Source organism: Cyrtonyx montezumae, unplaced genomic scaffold (genome assembly GCF_038088225.1).
Source record: "Cyrtonyx montezumae isolate F1298 unplaced genomic scaffold, pur_monq_1.0 scaffold_0, whole genome shotgun sequence".
NCBI classification, from domain to species: Eukaryota; Metazoa; Chordata; class Aves; order Galliformes; family Odontophoridae; genus Cyrtonyx; species Cyrtonyx montezumae.
In genome coordinates, this window is record NW_027071824.1 from 6,577,027 (window position 1) to 6,593,069 (window position 16,043).

Consider the following 16,043-nt stretch of genomic DNA (forward strand, 5'->3'; position numbering starts at 1 on the left):
GTATGATGCTCGTTAGGAACAAAGACACCCTCCCCCCCCATATAGCAGTCTACATAGTGAAAGCCTTTTTATTTTGATGGCACTCTTTCACTGTCTATCATAAACTTAGTGAAGCAGGCTTTCTCCATCCAGCTCTCCTTTTATTGGGCACAAATCACTCCTGACAGGAAGTTTTATGCCTAAATCCGTTTACTGTCCTTGTTGGTAGTCTTTAAATTAATATTTATAAGCTGAGAGAAGACCAAAAGGATGCAGCAGTAAAATATCTAAATGCTTCAGTTTGGCTTGAACTGAGTTTTCTCCTCTCAACCACTGACATTGCTTAATTACTAGTGACCCAGGCATGTATTGTCTCTGCTGCTCCAAGCCCCCAGATCACTGCCTCTGATAGTATTGTGACTGACAGCTGGGGAGGTTCAAAGCAGGCTGGTTTATATGATGTATTGGATGAACAGGTGTCGGTACAGGGAGAAGAGAGAGGAAAATTAAATATGCTCAGAGAAGCAACTTAAAGCTGAAACATATCACTTGGCTATGAGAAGAATTGAATAACGTTTGAGTTGGCAAAAAAAAAAAAAAACCTAAATGCAGTTGCTCTAATTTTAAGCACACTGGGAAACAAACCAGAGGGCATACTGAGCTCAGAAAACTCAGATAGGCATATTCAAATCTTGAATGGATGATACATACGCACACCCTCAGCAAAATGACCATTTTCATTAAATCAATATGAAGGACACTTCTTTTGCATATCAAAAACTGTAGGGTGAGCTGAAAATAGAACAAAGCTGATTAAAAGTAAGATCTTGTTGCATTCAATCATTTCCTTCTTTTTGTTACTATTTTAATCTTTTTTATTTGATGTCTCACTTCTGTCAAAGTTGGTGAAGGGTGTGCAACAGTAGAAAAGCAAATACAATAAAAACCTAATCAGCTGTCACCACCTTAGCACATGGAGACATAAAAATAACAAGGCTGGCTAGACCAGAAAAAAAGTACAGGTAACAAATGGTGAAGTCCTCTTAAAATGTTGTTGTAGGGGAAAAAAAATGTAAAAGAAAAGGATCAGAAGACTCTAACCTGCAAGTTGTGTACATGTACCCCAACCCTGACACAGGTTAAATTTTAGCACATCTGTCATTTTATGGTTATGTGAGAGTATCCCTGAAGAAAAGGTAGAAGATAGCCATCCATAGAAGATGCAATAGATCTAAATTACTGTTATCTGTATGTAGTGTGAAATCTTTTACATAAGGACTCTTTTACATAAGACATTTATGTTCTTCAGGTCACAGAGAAACAACAGAGGAGGCTGTCATGCAAACAATTAAAGATTGTTCTAATATGTAACTCGTGTCTCAGCATCCACTGGGTCTGACAATAAGGAATATCTAAAAGGTGAGTTCTGCACATCCATTTCATTTCAAGCCTGTCCCACCCTAATGTATTTGTTCTGTAAATACCTATTTAGTGACGTAAATAACACTTTTGTTTCACATATTTGCAGATGTGATTTATTATGCTTGACCAAACTTTCTTTTACATCCCTGGCTGCTGTCCGTTTTATTAACAGTATACCTGTATTATTGTTTCCCTTATTGCTTCCCTTCCTGGGAAAACTGCACTTCACACATGCTACATTCACACACAACAAAAGGACACGTTTGATAGGAGGGAAAAAGTCTGGGAAATAAACCATTAATTCTTCAATACCTAGAAACTGCTGTTCTTTTGTGCTCAAAAGCCTAAGCTGCCTCAGGTAGTCTTCAAACTCCTTTTTAAACAGTGTTCCTGCCAACTGAGATAGCAAATGACTATAACAAGCCTACTCTCACAATTATAAAACAGGCACAATTATGTGTTCTATTAGAATGACTCAGGCTTCCCCTAAATCCTATTCTTCCCAAGCAAGATAAAATTATAAGACTTGTAGAATAAGCCGATCATCTGCTGAGGGCAACTAATTCCCTTATAAGTCTCTCTGCTCTTGGGTAATCAAGCATCCAAAGAGATTCATTCTGCAGCTTAAAAGGAGATAGTATTTTGACACCTGAGCCAAGTATCCCAAATCTCTAGACGCAGAGTAACATGTGAAACTCTAAGAAGGACATGACGTGGTCAGATGTGTGTGATATTACAAAGCAAGATGTAAAAGGCAGGATGGTGCAAGGCAATGGAGGTAAGAGTGAGTGCTCAGTCAGCCATTTAACTATTAGCTCACTGTCTCAACCTTCCCTCCTCATCCTTTTAATCAGGGCACAAATTAGCAGCAGCAGATAAGGACAAAAATAGCAAAATGCAACTGCATCTTTCATTACATGTTTTTCTCGAGTTTTACTTTTAGCTCTTCTGAATGCATTAATCATGCCACAAGTACAGGGGAACCTTTTCTCTTAAGTTGGTAGAAATGACACCTCCATTCAAATGCGTTTGTAATCAGGGCTGCATTTTTTTCTTAGGCCTTAGAAAAGTTACGGCTTTTTGGCCTCTTTCTGTTTAGGTGTTGTTGCCTAAAAGAGACATTGGGACTGTCTAAGTCAAAACTAGATCTTGTCTTATTCTGTGTTTTTTGACTTCTTTATGATTATTTTTTTTTCCTGTTTTTGTTCATGGCTTTTCTTAAAGTGAAAAGTAATAATAGAGGACTAAACCAGTTTATAAAGATTTGGAGAAAGAAAGTCTTTATTTTATTCTAGCTCTCCAGCAATTATGATAATACTGTTTGTATGCTGTTTCAGTTTTTCCATCATTGAGATGAAAGGCTCTGTGGTTCTCTACAGAGTGCTTAGAAAGGCTGACCTACCAGCCATAAAATAATGTAGTGCTTGAACCTTTTGCTGAACTTTTTCTTCTATCAGTAGATGATTCTGTGGAGCTTTTCCACACAAACATCACTGGAAAACTCCTCCCCTCCTGGTAGTGATTTTCCTACAAGTTAGATGAAGGGTGCGTGCACATACAGCCAAGCATTTGCTGAAGAAATCTGTGTGCATGGCTGAGGGATGCCTGCTAAATGGACTGTCATGCTTTCAAAATGCACTTTCCCTAGCGCCCTGACCTGAAACAAAGCCCCATGGCAATAATTTTCCATAGCTGAGAGACCTTTAAATTGAAATGTTGGGAAGTTGCCTTTCCATTGGCTCCAGCCCATTGTTCTCAATAGCCCACTTACTTTAACTTCCAGCTGTCCTAATAGAGGCAGAATAGTCAGCTCCCTGCTTCGTGCTGTGCTATCAAATGTCTCCCCGTCTCCTGGTGTGTGAGCTTTGCCCTTTTGGGGGAAAATCCTTTAGAAATCAGGTATTTCTGATACACGTTTGCTCACTAACATGCTGAATGTCTTCACCAGGATGTAAATTTTCTGTTAAGCTGTTTAGGCTAGAAGGGTAACAGCTGTGTCTTGGTTTTGTGCTGGGATTCCTGGATGCTGACCCTAGCACTGTGAGCTCAGAAAGGTATTTTTTCTTGAAGTTTGCTGCTCTTCTCTGCCTCTCTAGGTGGTTTGCTATCTTGCCATGGCACTTTTCAATTCCCACTGCTCTTCCTCTGCTTTTCTACCCCCTCATAGGAGCTGGATAGAAACATTTTTTAGACTGAATGAAGTCCATTTTTCTTTTTCCACGTGTCTGTCTTCATTATTTCCCTCCAGAGCCTTAATGCCCCCTCCATACAACCCACCATTTCCCTACTGAATTTTTTAATGTGGGGAGAAGAGTAGAGGAACCAAGACAGAGGGCTTACTTATTCTTAGAACCAGAGATAAGACAATGTAGTATTTGTTACTACTGTTTTATGTGTCCTGCCTGAAGTACATAGGGTTTCTTCCAGGGCAGGGAGTTTTTCAGAGAGGGGATGGGATTTAGGAACTCAAAAGCCTTGAAGTCTGATCCTCCTTCTTCTGTCTTCCTCTATCTCCTTCTATCTATCTTCTTTCTTACGGTACTTCACATAGCAAGGTTTCTGTACCAAGATTGATGCTTTCTTCCGAGTTGGAAGGAATTACATCCATCTGAATCTGGCCAGAGTTATTAAGGGCAGAATAGTAAAAAAAAAAGTTAGAAATAAAAAGAAGAGGAAGGATTCTTCAGGCCACAAGAAGGATTTGGATGTCCACAGCCAATCCGTTCTCTAACAAAACTCCTCAGAGGGCTAAAACCGTAAGTAAGAAGCTTTGAGCTACTGCATGAGACTTCTGTGCTGCCACATCAACAGCTGTAAATCTGCTCTTGAGCTCTTCTTGCTTACCCTGTAGGGGAAGCAAAATTCTGCCTGGATCATGCAGTAGCATTTGGCAGCAGCACTCTGGCAAGCAGACTTCCAGATGTTTGATGAGAATGACAGCCTCAGAGTGAGAGTGCTTGAGTGTGTGCATGCATGCCACTCTTTAAAATTCAAGGCTAGCTTGTGGCACTATCAGGGAGTGAAAATGTCAAAAGAAGACACTGTTCATAGCAAGCATCACATTTCAGGCCTTAGGAGAAAAAAAAAATTGAGGAAAGAAAACACTGAAACAAATGAAAAAATACAGAAAGGGGGACCCCAAGTAGATCAAACAAGTCTGGGTAATGTAGGATTGACTGCTACCCCCAGCCCAACCCCATGAATCTGGGCACATCTGGCCTCATTGAGGGGTATTCCAGATCTCTGTGCCCCATCACATTTATTTTCTTCTGCATAACCCCTCCATCCAACGGTCCTACATTCAGAAAAATGGACTCTGTTGCCTGGCTCTTGCTGCTGACCTTCTCCTGACATCTTCCACAGATGTCTTTCACTCCTGTGCCATGCCTGCCGTCCTTACTCATGCTTCTGTGCTTTTTGTTATCCACACACCCCAGTATTCCTTTGTCTCTGAGGCTGTGTGTCTTTCTTCTATCCAGCACCTGCAAAGTCATTGCCTCTTGCCTGCCATTGCACAGCACATGCCTTATGCTGTATCCTTCTCTCTCATTCTTTGCCTATATGCCCTACAAAAAGTGCACATATAACGATATGTTAACTTGATTTTTTTTTAATTTCCTGTGATTTACTACAAATCTGAGTGGAAAAATATATTGAAAAATTGAGTATAATAGATGGTGTTATCATTTCCCAAGCACCTTTTTTTCAACAAGTTTGAGAATTAATCAAATTACATTACTCAGCTGTTGTAATTTCTTTATTGGTTTATTTCCTTTTCGTGAAAATTTTCTGTGAAAAGATTTTTTTTGTGTGTATGTAGTTACAGTATAATGAACTTTTATTGGTGGAAGTGTGAAAATACTTCTGTGTTCCGATTTGGATGGTGCCCCCTCTGTTGAATTCCCACTTTCCAAAACACCTCAAGCGTGTTTCTCATTGTGACGGAGATCTTTGCTTTCTTCACTATGCTGGTGATCTTTGCAAGCATATGTATCTTCATTGTAAGCTTTGCTATCCCCCCAGAAAGCCATACTTTTCACTTCACACACAAATGTATTAGTCCTTATTTCTTCCACTTAAATGTAAGCCTCCTGTAATCTGACCTTGATATCCCTTTGCAAAGTGAAGAATCTTGGATTGGTTTCATTTAAGAGAGGTTTGTTTTCTTTCTCAGCTGGATCCTACAGCGTTGGGCAGGACATCAAAGGGTCATGGTGGCTGAGCACACTAACTGCACCTTGCTGCCCCTCGGAGCCATGATGAAACACAGGTTTTGACAAAGTACTTATACATTATTCTGATAATAGCAGTTCTTTTTGTAAAGTACCTATGCAGCTCTGCTGAGAGTAAGGAAGCTTATTGCTCTGCTCAGTCAACTGCTTTTATTCCAAAGCTGCTGTCTTCTTCCTTAAATAAACAGAAGGGACCAATACTTTCCCTGGTGTAACACCACTGACCTCCCTGAAATTACACCAGGGATGAATTTGATCAGATTTGTCGTCGAATCCATTTTGTACCAGCAGGAGCACAGACGAACAAGGCAAGCCATCCCGCAAGTCCAATCCAGGGCTCTTCAGTTGCCCCCACTGTTACCCCAGGCTCCTTCCTCACCTTAGGCAGAAGGGAATGATAAGGTCCAACTTGTCAGGACTTATTACTTATTCACGAAGCTATCACACCTTTGACACATCTGTCAGTTTTTATACAAAAAGCGAATGAGCAAGGATGCTGAAGTTTCCTTTCAGCACACTGGAGGGCAGTCCTTTTTACCACACCCTTAAGGCTTTCATGTCAGGGCTTAGTTGCAATGACAGAGCAGTGTGAGAGAGCTATCATTTTGTCTGGCCATACTGTGCTTTCCTCTGGACAGCTTATACTTGCCCCCTGGTATTTCAGAGAATTAAGCTTTCATCCTTTAAATAAATAAATAAATAAAATGGAGGATGTACTGTTTATAACTGTATATAACATCAAACACCCAATTTAGGTTAGATTTATGGAATATGTGAAGATATTCCCTTGGTTTTTTTTTTCCAACACTTCCAAAAATAAATTCAGCATGTTGCCTCATCATACTTTTGCAAAAGCAAACAGCAAAATATTTGCAAAAATACAGAACTCAAGAAAGGCAACACACTGAGCAGAGCAGTATATTTTCTGATGTTCGTGGTCAAGTCTCTGATTTTAAATTTGACAAGTCATATCACAAAATTCAGATTAGCACTGAAGCCACTGGGGATCTTAGAAAACATTGTGTTCAATAGAGTGTATGGCTAACAGTTACAAAGTGGGAAGGATATGCATAAGCATGGATGATTTATGAAAATTCTGTATGTATACAGAATGTATTTATTTCCACATTTGGGCTTTGGTTGCATTTAAAATTAAAGGCTGCGTATTAATTTTACATGAGCTTTTTTGGCTATCTCATTCAAAGCCAAGTTCCAAGCAATTTGCTGCATCCGTTTTTAAACAGAAATAATATGTTTATATAAACTGAACTTAAAACTGGTTCTAAGTTTATACTGCTTCAGTAATTCAATTTTCACAGTTCTATTTTCTAAAAATCACGATGACTAAGAATAATGCTTTAAATCATTAATATATCTGGGAATGAGAAGGAAAAGAATGAATGTAAGACAAAGTTGTTCAGTGCCACCATGTATACAACTATGGTTTCAGCTTTTCTTCAAAATCTATAATGCATTCAAAACCTGAGCTTAATAGACTAAGCTTCTGTGATATATTCCCATACTGACAGTGAGCTTGTCAGTCCTTTGTGAATACATTTGACTTACCTATATAGCAGTTCTCAAGAGTTTTGGAGACTTTTTTAAAACAGTAGATGCCTCAAGAGGGCAAGATATCAATAATAGCATTTTCCCTTTGCTTTAAAATGTTTCAAAATGGAAATGCCTATAGACATTTTATAGAGTTTGGAGTCATGTTTTATAAAGACATAAACCTATTCAATGGCATAGTTTGCAAGGTTGGGTATATGCATGTGTGTTTTTAAGATTTATCAGATTTCAATTTGATGATTTCAGACAAAAGTGACAGAACAGAAATCTTGTAGACTTTAAAAATAAAAATAAGTAAATATCCTTCTTTGTGGAAGGATGGATGAACGGATAGAGGAGCATGATGAAGAAGAGACACCCAGCAAGAACCCTTCCTAACGACAGAAGCACAGAATGAGTTCATGCATTATTAACCATAAAGAATCCACACAGTATGTATATCTATATTTCTGAGAGTGTGAGAGATGGACCATATGTGTCCCACCCGTGGGAAAAGCCTCGACTGTAGTTCACAATTAATTATGAGACACAAAGCAGTAGGAAATGGAGCATCATTAGTTCTGTTCTTGCAGAACTACTTATTTATGTTTTTATTTTCCTCCCACTGTGCTTCAGAACATAGATAATATGACACTTGAATGTGCCTCAGGACTTCTTTATAGAGTTATTTTGCAACCGTTTTTCAATCTGTGATAAAAAAGAATGAGCACATATGTTAAACAACATCAATCAAGTAGTTATTCTTTCTTGTACACCTATTACTCTCCTAGTCCATATCATCTCTTTAGTAGTAGTAGTAATAATAATAATTCTAAAGCCCATAGACTCTCCTCAGTGATGTGAGAGGATGTCAAGTTGTTCTGAATCTTAAAGCTGGCAAAAGCTGATTCAGAAATGATAAAGTGGATTGAGCCCTCAAACTGCATTTCTCAGTGTTGTGTTTCTGTGTAGGACTGCTTAAACAGGATTCTCATCGTTGATATCAAAGAAACTCAACTGCTTTTCTGACACTCACTGTGTAGATACACGTGTGTAGATATCAAGAGGGAAAAGGGTGGTAAATGCAATAGGAACATCATCGAATGAGCCTGAAATGTTATGTGAAGCAGCCTCTTTTCCCTGCTTTGTATTCTACCTTCATTCTCAACTTACTGGGAAGAAGAATGAAGTACATAGTAACAAAATGATGGCAGAATGATTAGATCATCAAAACTGCTGTCATATGTTCTGTGTCCTAATTACTTACAAACTGTTGATCCAGAAATGATGCTTAATTTCCTTCCTCCAAGTATCCTAACTGTAGTTAAGTTCAATAATTTACAAACAGCTAAAGCTTTATTCTCACCCATACTTTTGCTGCAATTCCTTCCTGCCCTGTTGGTTCTCCCATTCTTTCACAACTCAGTTCATGTATCGCTTTGATGGATTCAGAGCTCAGTATTGACTGAGAACCTGACCTGGCTCCTGCTGAAGACGGTGGCAGGACTCCCATTGACTTTGACGGCAGATGGATCTGAAGTGGAATGTGAATGAGCAGATATGTTCTGGATGTTTAAGACATTTATTGACTCTCAGACTTCAGTTTTGCCCGAAGCAGAATGAAGTTAAACAATTGTGGGTTAATGATTTTTATTTTGACGTGAAGATAGCGATGGGGGAGGTAAAAGAGAAGCTCTCCTCCTAATTATATTACTGACATAACAGGATATAGAAGTGTGTGATGAGGCCCTGCTACAGCAAAGCAGCTAGGCACAGGCTTAAAATTAAGCATTTATTTAAGGCTTTTGCTGAATAAGGATGAGATCATTCACATACTTAAAGTTAAATGCATGCTTAAGTGCTTTGCTGAATCTGGGCCCAGATACATAAACCATTAAACAGTCACTTTAAGAAAACGGTGGAAAGCTGTTATACAAATTCTAGACCTTTTAAGTCATACCTCCTACATTTCCCACTCTCTCTCTTTCTTATTAGCTCAAGGAGGAGGTTTTTAAAGCTCGGGTTCGCCAAAAATTATAATGTTCATTGCTACTCGATTGTAATTCAAATTGCTCCACACAGCCCCAAGCATGTGTTCAAACATATAATCAAGCAAACAGGAGACTTGAATCTTGCCAGTTGGAATACTGTCGGTCGCAGATGCCACTTCTTTTTTTTTTTTTTTTTTAGCATAAATGAAGCTGGAGAGAAAGGTCGATAAAAGTTGGCTCTTGCTGTCCATTTTTGGTGCCCTGTTCCTGTGGCTTGGGTTATTTGGGTACATGTTGCTTTGTGTCTGTGAGGGCTCTAATGTTTTTTTCTCTCTCTGTGCTATGGTCAGAGGAGTAGTACTCATCACCTGGAGTGAAGGCTGACAGGAATGAACATAGGCAGGAAGCAGCGTGACACACACATTGTCATGCATGACTGACCAGCAGCCATCAACAGCAATTAAACATTGAGAGCACTGGATCTTTTTGGACAGGTTCAAGTTTCCTGGCACTGCTGTGATTAGATGTTTTGCGCTGTTTCCCTGTAGTCAGTATGTGACACATTCCCTTTTGCTTGCTCTTTTCTGATATTTATTTTTGCACTGTCCTGGTGTTAGCATCTTCGCATAGCAAATGAATCGCTTAGAAAGAGATCATTTTCAAGGAGATTTGCAAGGAAGGTTAAAGAGTAAATGGATATAAAAATTAGCAATTTTTTTTTAAACGAGACATGTCCCTCTTTCTGTTGAACATTATAGTGTTTAAACATTTTTGTATAAGCGTAGTTGTCTGTGAGTCTCAGTGAGAAATATCTGTGAATGGCAGTAGCCATTGAAGAACAACAGAGGCCTTTGGATTTACCCAACTGGCTGTAATTTTACTGTAATTTGAGGCGACAAAACAAAATGCCCTTAAAGGCAATGCTGAAGTGAGGAGCGGCTGCAGTTACACTGGGCTGTCACTTACTTGCCCTCATTTCAGGGCTGAACTCCAGAGCATCCCCATTGCCCAGCATTTAACTGAGGCCCAGACTTCCCAGGCAAGGTCCATGGCTTGGCACAACATCCTGCACAGAGCAACTCTGCACCATTGCACCAGTGGTTGCAGCGAAAAGCCTTCTGGCACACAACTTGATCTCATGTCTAATTTGAATAGTCACAGGGTTTGAGCCCAGAAAGTCTTGTCAGAGCTCAGTTCTAACCCCTTGGATTATCAGCCTCTCCTTTCCCCAGCACTGAGTTCAGAATCTTCTTTGTGTTTATTTGCCTCTGTTAATTTGTGGTCTTCTAGAATCTACAGAAACCTGGAAAGTCCACTAATCCACTGCTGGATTTCTATGTAGGAGACTTTCATGCTGATATCCTTTCCATCTTTCACCTTGCATGTTCAGGACATGGCCCCAAACATTGTTTTCAACCAAAGGAAGTAAAGAGGTAATCAAAACTAACGGGATTTTGTCATTCTACAAGGAATAACTTGAGAGGGCGGTGTAATTTGAAATTGTCTGTGCTCTGCTGTGCTATAACCAGCCACAGGGGCCAGTGAGTGCATTAGACTTTCTCCTAAACTGTTAATTCCCTCTTGCACAGTTAATGAGAGTTGCTCCAATCTTGCATCTGTTTCACCTTTATGCGCTCGCAATAGCATTTAGAGGCCAGAGCAAACCAGGTGCTTTGATAGCACTGACTTTTGCTGATAAAATAACTCTTGAAGAGGTTGTTGGTTTTTTTTATCAGATAGATGGCTGAGATCATGGGCCAGAAATAAGAACTGCTTTAAGAGCTGTTTCTGAATTTGTAATTTTCAATGGTCATTCTAGATTGTCCCATTTGTTATAATAATCCCACTATTTTGCAAAGCATAGTATTGATAGCACTAAATAAGCCTCAGAAGAACTATATGAAGCAGAAAATATTATTATTATTTCTGTAATGCAGATATTGAAACAGGCACAAAAAAAGACAAGTAACTTGCCTGAGGTCATACATTAAATCAGAAATGTAAATATATCAGAACCTCAGCCACATCTCTTTTCTACGCAGTGTGGGTGTATTCAGGAAAAAATAGCTTACTTGATTCTATCTTTTTGCAATTATTCAAAGACTTTCTACTTTTTTTTTCTTTCTCCTTGTAGTCGACCACTTTATCCTAATATGTCGTCATATGTACCCCTACAGATATTCAAGAAGTGCATCAGATGATTTTGAAAAAAAAAGTGATGTTTGAATTTCTGTTACCAAAGTAGATGAGAGATAAACAGACCAAGCATCTCAGCTTGGAATGTCATCTTCATCTGTGAATCAGAATTTGGACCTGCTGATGATGAGTTGGAAAAGCAATTGTGGCATGAGCAATGAGACTTTGGGTTGACAGCCTAGGGGAGCTATTCAGCAGCTTCACAGGCTTCCCAATGTAAATGAAGATGAGAAACTGCATGAAAAATCGATCACGCACTAGAGACAACACTTACTTCATTAACTACCTTCAGCTCTAACCTCTTGAACACTGTTAGTAAACCTATTTTGTCACAGCTGAGATGCTTCTGAAGATTTTGCTTGGAGAATTTAAACAAAGCTGTGTAGGAACACAACAAAACTGGAAGATTAAAAGGGAGTACCGTGTATGTCAGCTGCTAGCTGCTGCCATCAATAAAATATTGTCCGTTATTATACTTAATAGGAAACATGGTAACAATGACTAAAATTTCTTAATATTGTTGTAAAACTTTCAGCTGTTGCCTGGAAAAAAAAAAAAAGAGTATTCTGCAGTATATGGAATGCAAATATTCCAAAGAAATGCTGTCATGTGATAGGGATACTAACAAGAACAACTTAGTGAGAGCTGGTGATATGTTTTTGGAATCCACTCAGGAAAGTAATGTAAAGTACTGCCCTGGACAGCCTGAGCTGGTGCGGGGTTGGCGCAGCTCTTTCCACAGTAGGGCTGTTGGGGCTCAATGACCTGTAAGGTTGCTTCCAACTTAAGCAATTACATGAGTCTAGAGATAGTGACGAAGCATATTCATTGTTAGAAATGTCATTGCAAACCAGTGTTTCAGGTGGATAGAAAGATTTTTGCTAATTATATTTTGGAAATAGAAGAATTCCATATTCAGTTCTATCTAGACAGTGTTTGCACTCTTACAGCAGGCTTTCCAACAGTAGATTTTAAAAACTGTAACAGTAGTATTGTTTTTCTACTTAAACAAAACTGCATGGTCATATGAATTTGGCACAGAATATGTAATACTAACAATACGATTCCTATTGTTCAAAAAGATAGGAAGAATATAGGAGTGTTCCAGCAACTGGTACAATCTTACAGTAACTGAGTCGTTTTCTGATGTATTTGAAATTACAAATTCAAATTTTTAATATTGAGAAGGAAAGAGAAAGCATGCCCCATCTGACCACATCAGCAGAGAGGATTTGGACAAACAGAGCATAAAGTTCTTAAACAGCATGCTGGCTCGGTAGAGCTGTAATGACTTCACTCTAGTAGTAACAAATCCTCTGAGACCTTTAACAGCCTAAAATATTCAGGTTACACATCATGGAAAAGGCAGCATTTTTGGTGCTACAGTCTCCCACAGAACTGGATGAGAGGAAGGCTGAATGGTAGCTGCTGTTGCCAGCAGATGATTTCTTACCTTTGGGTACAGAGAATCCTTGTTCATTGCTCACAAGGCAGTACACATCTTGGCTTGCAGATTGGTCTGGATGAGCTTTTTGGTCCAGACACTTTCAGCTTGGAATATCTATTGATATCAACAATAGACTGATTTCTGACTTTAGTATCTGGAATGCGTGAATATAAAGGATTTAATCTAAATGAAATCAAACATTCTGTCTCTCATATCAAATCTTCTTTCCTTAAAAACAATCCACAGATGTTCTCTGTTCTGAAAAGCTGAGTGGTTATTAAGATATGAAGAAGAAATGACACTCTGAACTACCTGAGCAAGAGATTCCCACAACACCCTAAAAGTGTTAGGTAACACCCAAGATTTCTTTTTTCTTTTTTCTTTGCTCTGCATGCTTGAAGTACAGTGATGTATCCAATCCAAAACAGACATGCAGTACACGCAGGAAGAAAAAGAAAGTTGCTATCCAGGAGGAGATAACAGAAGTTGAACTTACACAAGTTAGTGACTACCTTCCTCTCCCACTCTCCAGTATCTTCCCTACACTCCTTGTTGCCAACAGCTGCCACTTTCCTTATTCCTGCTTCTACTATTACTGGGTATGTAAGAGCCTGCTACAAGCCTCAAGAACACAGATAAGATTATTTTCCTTCTCCCCTTGCACAATGCACATAACTGAGTAGTGGAGATTGACTAAGATCTCTTTTAGCTCCAAGGCCCTTCTTTTCAGAGTGTGTGCTGTTACTACCTAGTTTAATTAACATCTGTGCCAATCAGAGCAGCTGCCTATAACATAGAGAAGGTTAGCTGAGCATTCAAGAAGATAAATGAGGCAAGGGGTTGCCAGGGGGGTGATGGTATGTCAGATGTGCAGTGGCTGAAGAATACATACATATCCTCGTTAACTGTACTCCTAAATCTGGGGGCAGAGTTAAGACTTTAAGACAAGAGGTGGTACTTCTTTTAACTTCACATTTTTGGGCTTTTAAAAGTGTAAGTACACATGTATTGAATGTTCTAAAAGGGTATGCAAGACCATCTGTTGATTTTAACCCTATACAAATAGTTGCTAATAGAAATGATTAAACATTTGACAACTGAGAAAGATTCTAAGAATATGAATAATACTCCCTTCAAGACCTCTAGGAAAAGAAGTGCTATGAAAATTCAAATGCAAAAATGCCTCAAAAATTTGAGATGTGGAATATCTCACAAATTGAGATTCTCCATTCCAACCATATGCATCACACCTCATAGACCTGTGAGCAAGTTGGTGCTATAATAAAGTGGAAGCATCTGAGCATTGTACCTTACCCTGTTTTAGTGGTCTTCTCAGACGTTTGTATCTTTTAATTTTGGTTTTGGATTTTCCAATTATTTAGTTCTTTTTAGTTTATTGGGAAAACAAGCTACACTTTCCTCCTAGTGACAGCATTACAAACTAATTGTTAGTCATTCTAGCTTTGACACTGACACGGAACTCGTACTGCAAAATGCAGACCTCATGCAACTTTACATTGCACTAGCACACTCTTTGGAATTAGTATTTACCTACATACTAATTATTCTGCATTTATCCTGGAGCTATTCAAATGTGTTAGCTTCTTGATGGTTTTGTAGGAAAGAAAGCTTTTTTATCCAGATTTGGACAAAAGTTAGCAGCAGTCTTTAAAGCATTCAAAGAAATAGTTTACAATTCTACAATGGAAAACAGTTCTCCTCTGTAAGATTCTGAAGTTTTTTCTAAAGTGATGATGGAAATTAACTCTTGTTTACACTTGTGCATCCATAGCAAAATTCCACTGGCAATAACTCATCAAAGTGTTTTTTTAAGAAATATATTTCTAATTTCTGCTCGGCTTTTATTGCAGAACAGAAGATTCTTGGTCTTGCAAGATGAAGCACAGAGGGTGAGTCATGATATTACAGTGTTTATCTCTACTATTGATTTTCAGTATAGTCACTTTGCTTCAGCAAAGGCTAGGCACCTCTGTAATTGGATGAGCAACCCAGGCCACTGAGGAGAGGGAGGATGTACACCAAGGTGCTCACACGGAGATGGGCACAGAAGGGCATTTGTTCTTTTTCATCTAACTTGCAGTTTGAGTGAGAGAGTGCTGCTTCTAAGAATGAAAGCTAGAGAGAGTGAGCCATTATGTCCCTGAACAAAATTAAAGGTAGTAGCATACCTTCTTTGATTCCCTTATCATCTTCCCTGTTGTGCTCTCATCCAAAAATGGAGCAAAGTTGGGAACCACCCTAACTGCACATGGCAATCTGAAGAGCAGAGAAAACCTCTTCTCAGGTGAGGGTGTGAGGAAAGCTTTCTTTTTTGTTTTTTGTACCATGAAAAGATTCTGCATGAAAGTTCTCAATCACTTTACAATGTACAAAAGAGTTAATTTTGTCCTAGCCATTACTCTAGCAAGTATTAGATGGACGTAGTGGATATCATCTTGGCTCCTCTGTAAAACCTGGGCAAAGCAGAGCACTGCAGATATTTAGTACCTGCAGAATGCTGGTGCTTGACAGTGTAGTTCCTCAATGCCACTGCTTCCATAGAGGCAACGTGAGGAAACTCATGCAAAATTTTGTGATTCTGCAGGCTTCAATTCACCCACCACAAAATGGTTCTTACACACTTGTCTTTGTACTGATAAGCTGTAGGTTCTGGAGATGGTCCAGAAGAATCAGAGAATCTTAGGGGATGGAAGGGACCTCTGGATATTGACTCCAACTCTCTCCTAAAGCAGGTTCCCTACAGGAAAGCAACCGGGTGGGTTTTGAATTTCTCCAGAGGAGTCCACAACCTCTCTGGGCAGCCTGTCCTGGTGCTCTGTCACCCTCACAGTAAAGAAATTCTGTTGCGTGTTTGCATGGAACTTCCTATGTTCCAGTTTTTTCCCACTGCCCTTTGTTCTGTCACTGCACATCACTGAAAAGAGTCTGACCACGCACATTTGACTCCCACCTATAGATATTTATAAATATTGACGTCTTCTCTCCTCCAGGCTCAATAGTCCAATGTCACTCAACCTTTCCTCTTACAGATGTTTCAGGCTCTTCATCATCTCTGTGGCACTCGGCTGGACCCTTCTAGGCTTTGCCTGAACTGGACACAGCACTTCAGATGTGGCCTCGCCAGTGTAGAGTAGAGGAGGAGGATCACCTCCCTCAACTTGCTGGCCATTCTCTTTTTAATGCACCCCATTGGCCTTCTTGGACACA

General features: G+C 39.3%; 1 long non-coding RNA gene across 1 annotated transcript; it reads left to right on the forward strand.

Moving 5' to 3' along the window:
* Positions 1–1,310: 1,310 nt before the first annotated feature.
* Positions 1,311–11,357, forward strand: LOC136048502 (uncharacterized). Its single transcript, XR_010622186.1, has 3 exons — positions 1,311–1,398; positions 7,449–7,633; positions 11,307–11,357. It is a non-coding gene; the product is annotated as an uncharacterized LOC136048502 (long non-coding RNA).
* Positions 11,358–16,043: the final 4,686 nt, after the last annotated feature.